The following is a 5,139-nucleotide window of genomic DNA, read 5'->3' as shown; positions in this document are numbered from 1 at the left end:
TATGGCTGCTGTTAGTATTAAGGAACGCATACACTGTTCACTACAAGTTTATAAATAAATGACAACTCACCTATATTTTAGCTCTCATGTGAGCAGTATCACTTATTATTACACTGACACTGTTTTTTCACTACTGTTTTTTATTTTAGTTCACTGAAAAATAATCTATTGTGGGACACGAGGTAGCATATGTTCATTTGCTAACTAGCGCATGCGCACACTCAGTATGGTTATCTATGAAAACGTTTAAAGTCTTGTAAATTATTGTGTATCGCCATTATATTATGTTATATCAATATGTGTTCATCAAGATGATTCAGAGTTGTTATTTATGTAAAAACTACCAACAAACCTACAAGTTAATTATTGAATCCAAAGGTTGAGGAAATTCCTGAAATAATTAAAACACAGAGAGTTCTAAAACAAAGCAAACTAAAAATAAACGTGCGGACGCATCACAAGGGCTCTCTGATTTGTCTCCAAAAACCTGCACCCGAAGCGTCGACCACAAATTTAGGTCAACTTGGACCAACCATTCCAAATTACCCATCCATTTTCCATTGTTTGGCAAACGTGTAGAGTGACCTTAAGGGAAACAATAACTTGTTCGTAATAGAAAAGGTTTCTGAGTATTAACTAGAGATAATAGTTCAAGGATTGGTAGCGCTATTTTAACCAAAATTATACAAAAAAGTAATGTGTTGACTTCATATATCTGCTATGTAAAAGTGTAACAATCTATTATTATTTATTACTATACTATAAATAACATTTTATATATTACTATATGTATGTATCGCCAGGGACTTGGTCTTCTTTAACTCAACAATGCACAACGGCAGAAGAACAACAAGGACTCCTGAGATTTTAGAAGCTAATGGAATCAACGGCGTCAAAAGTTTATCAGAGGAGTCTTCGGAAGTTGAGGGCCGGTCCCCCAGGGAGCGTGGTTAAGATTCATCCAACCACTTCAGCTTTTCAGTGGAATCTTTCCCAGTTGGGACCGAACTCTTTTATCACATTACTGTTCAGGTTCTACAAGTTCGGGTTAACTGAGGAATTGGATTGCTTTTGATTTGTTTGATAGCTTTGGTTCTCGGCGCTGCGACCACATGCAATCAAAACAGTTGTCGAAGGATTGTGATAATTGATATTATAAAGGTGCCTCTACACGCTTGTCAAACAATGAAAATTCGCACATGCCTAAGTATGGGTTAATTGGCTTGGGTGGCCTGAATTTGTGTCGATTTTGGGACACAAATCAAAGAGCGCTTGTGCAGCATTAGCACTGCCAACGGTAAATGTTTGTGTTCTCTGTGTTATAATTAATTAATGAATATCTTCAACTTTCAGATTCAATTATTAATTTTAGTTTAAGATGGTATATTTTAAAATTCTATCTATTCGGTGTAAATACATTGTTTCAAATCTTGTTAATTAACTTTAGCAGTTTAATTTGGATTTAACACAGCTCAAATATGTTTTTATGAATACGTTTGTTTATTGCTTAATTATTAATGCTTAAAGGCGTAAAACTCTCTCGTCATCAACGCTTATGGTATGCTATTATGATGAAGCTACAAACACAACATATGCACGCACGCCCACTCCCCCCCACACATGTGATTCAAACAAATATAAAATAGGTACGTGATTCATACAAGTGTAAAAATTAATAATAAATAAAATAAAAATAATATATTAAAATAAAATTAAAATCGAAGAGGAGTTATAATTTAGAAAGAAGGCGACGTATTTTTAAAAATTTAAACACTATTGTACTTTAGCTTCCTCATCTGTGAGAGCTGATAAATTTGGGGTCAGTCCTATCCTGTTTATTGTTGGCGAATAGTGAGTACATTCTTTAAAAATATCTTTAATCGTGAAAATGGACTGACAATATTTGCACGTTGGAGGTGGCAATTTCTTGATCTGGTGAGAGTGCGTGAGGAGAGTATGACCTATTCTCAAGCGGGTTAGAGCAACTTCGGTAGGATGTTGACCATGGTTTTACTGATTTTTTGATTTTTTAAAATTTACTCGGAGAAATTTCGTCCCACTTGGCTTGCCATCTTTCTTATATTTGTAATTTAAGGAGTGCACTGTGTTCTGATGGGGTAAGAAAGGCGGTGCCTCGGCCAGGGAGCGTGAGTGCCTCTCTGGCAGCTCTCTGCGAGCTCTTTATGAATACGTTATGTATCTAGGTAATTAAATTAAAAAGTTTCTGTTAAAAATTCTAGGACAAAGGTTGAAATTATAGGTTATGTAGTAATATTTTTATCATCTAAAGTCTACATTGCTGATATTTACGCTCCCTTTTCATTTCACTTATCTTTATTTTGTTCTTCTTTTATAGTAAAAATAGATTAAATCAAATGTTATTGGCGAAACAATTTAAAAGAACACACAAGCATGTGGAAACCGACGTTTGTTGCTTCCTTTGTTTACCAAGCATGTGTACAAGTCTTGTGGCAAGTGGCAAACATATAGATCCAGCATATCGCGTGTTGGAAACAAACCTATTGATTAAGAGAAGATAAACAAATATTATTGCTATGATTTTTTTTTTTCTATTTACCCCCTTGTGTATGATAATGAACATAAATAGATCAAATATTGTAACAATCGATTGTTTTGCATGAAGATTTATCGATTTAGTTATTAGTTCCAGCAGCATCTAATGACTGACTATCGTACCATTATGTCAGTTCTGTATCGATGGATGTAACCAAATGACAGTGTTTCAAGAAGTGATAGTATCATCAATTGATTCTTCGTAAAGGTTAGTTATTGTTAGAGGTGACATGAGAGTACTGATTGTATATCATTATCAATAATTAGCAGAGAGGAAAAACTAAATTAAGATATTCTTGTAATTAGAAGTGAGCCCTAGAAGGTCAGATGGAATGACAGTAAAACCAAAGATGAACATTCAGATTGTAAGGTTATAGTACAAGTACCCGAGAGGAAAAAAAAGGCAGTTATTTAACCCGAATTTTCGATATTGAATTTTTTACTCAGAGCTCCATATCGTTTAAACTTCCAACAACACTTGAAAACCCAATAGAACATCATTTAAAGTAGAGTAAATTTACTAAAATATGATCCATAATAGAGCTATTTACGTTCAGTAGTTGTCGAGATACATTTTTTTAAAAGCAACATTTCATAAAAAATGCACTGAAAAATAAGAAGTTAGTGAATTTATTTTGATAAATCTATATCTCGAAAACCATAAGACGTACAGATGTCTGCCAGTACGCAAATTAAAGCTAGTTTAATGCTATCTGTACGTCAAATGGTTCCTGAGATATAGATTTCCCAAAACAAATTGACTAACTACTGATTTTCTTACTTGGCAGACTCATCAATTTAGACTAGTAATTATACCAAGTTTTCATTTACGTAATCAAAAATTTAGGTGAAATAACTGACTTTTTTCTCCTCGTGAGCTCTTGTACTATTTGGTTTTATATACATTCCGACTGATCCATTACCTAAAGTTCCTTCAGGTAAAGTTTAGGTTAAAGTTCAGGTAAGGTTAGGTAACTGTTTCTGGGCGATCAAGTATTTGGTTATTACACCCGTTTGTTTATAAATTATGAAATACTGGTAGAGAAAAATACTGATATGTGATCTAGAAATCCCATGAATCTTCTCTGATATCTTACCCGGCCTCCGAGGTTGGACTGAAACAAAATAAAAAAAGTTATGTTAATATATTTAATTACATGTTAAACTATTATAATATACATAGTTTATTACTCAGTCACATTATAAAGTAAAGTTAAAGAAGAAATTTGTGTAGGAAAACTGTATCCAACCATAAATAGTAAAAATTACTCTTTTTTCTTAAAATTATAATTAATTTTTGAAATAAAGCAGCGATCATAATTGAGGTGCTCGGTCGTAAAACGGTAAATGAAAAAAATTAAAACTTTCACAAAGTTAAATGTTTGTTAATTACAATAGAGGTATTCATTATCTTTAGTTTAATATGTTAAAGTGTCTTAAATAGAGAAATATTACCTTCTTCTAGCATTTTAAAACGATATAACATTTAACATGGTTAATAGGTCTGCTAAATTGAGGATAAAGTCACGCAGCAGACCGTGTTTTTTTGTTTTCGTTTTAATAAGTTAATTGCTCATAGTTCGTGTTGTTTTTGTCTTGGGAGTTTTTAAAGTCTAATAAGGTAACGTATAAAAATAATAATAAAGTAATGAAAAAAAAACTAGAAGATGAAACAAGGAATAAGTGGGGAAGGAAGATGATGTGACATTGCTGTAGTTGATTTTATTGTCTATTAAAGATTACAAGATTACAAAACAAGTTGCCCAGAAAATCCGCTAGAAGCTCTCTGCAACATGGACTTTAAATTATGCTGTTCACAATCCTTTATTTTTAACATTTAGCATGCTAATACTTTTTACATGTAACACATCATGAATACACCTAATGTGATACTTTAAACTAGAATACAATTACCATCATTTATAAGCAACATTATTCCTTTAGAAATCAAATGATATAATCTATAGGCCGTTTGTATCCCAGTGCCAACGGCTTATGCTAGGTTAACTCCCCTCGTATGTCAGAAATTATCAGCAATGGGGTAACAAAAAAAAAAACTAAAGAATTTGAAGAAACCATTTGTTACAATTCACAAAAAAATTTACGACCGAGTACCTTTTGTAGTATAATAATCATAAGTATAATACATTATGGAGTATAATAATCATCATAATTATTGATTATTACAATTATTATAATAATAAAATGCATAGCAATAATAAGTAATACAATAATAAAATATTGAGAACTTTTTTTTTTTTGGATTATTTACATTTTTTATTTGCGAAAAAATGATTGAAATTTGGAAATTATTAAGGAAGAAAGTGTTCAATGACGTTTTATTGACTGTTTAAAAAAAAAAAAACAACTGAAGAAACGGTTTGATTCTTACTAGAAACATTTTGTTAGTTATTGTGGTTATAATTTTTATTTAACCTTAAGTGAAATTGGAGGATAAAAATAAATCCCATCAGATCATCTTTACCCTTCGTCGTAAACCTGCCGACTGCCCGTACAATATACTTTAATAATGTGGCTCTTACCCCTGTAGAACAGATTCGTTAT

At 31.9% G+C, this 5,139-nt stretch overlaps 1 long non-coding RNA gene across 1 annotated transcript in view; it reads left to right on the top strand.

Moving 5' to 3' along the window:
* Positions 1 to 2,380: 2,380 nt before the first annotated feature.
* Positions 2,381 to 5,139, top strand: part of LOC136795727 (uncharacterized) — a 9,952-nt gene continuing 7,193 nt past the window's right edge. Inside the window, exon 1 of the long non-coding RNA XR_010843379.1 lies at positions 2,381 to 2,782. This is a non-coding gene — a long non-coding RNA (uncharacterized lncRNA). The remainder of the gene's footprint in view (positions 2,783 to 5,139) is intronic.

This window comes from Halyomorpha halys, unplaced genomic scaffold, assembly GCF_000696795.3.
Source record: "Halyomorpha halys isolate HHAL.00 unplaced genomic scaffold, Hhal_1.1 Scaffold446.1, whole genome shotgun sequence".
In the NCBI taxonomy this organism is placed as follows: domain Eukaryota; kingdom Metazoa; phylum Arthropoda; class Insecta; order Hemiptera; family Pentatomidae; genus Halyomorpha; species Halyomorpha halys.
This window is presented reverse-complemented; position numbering and strand designations above follow the sequence as displayed.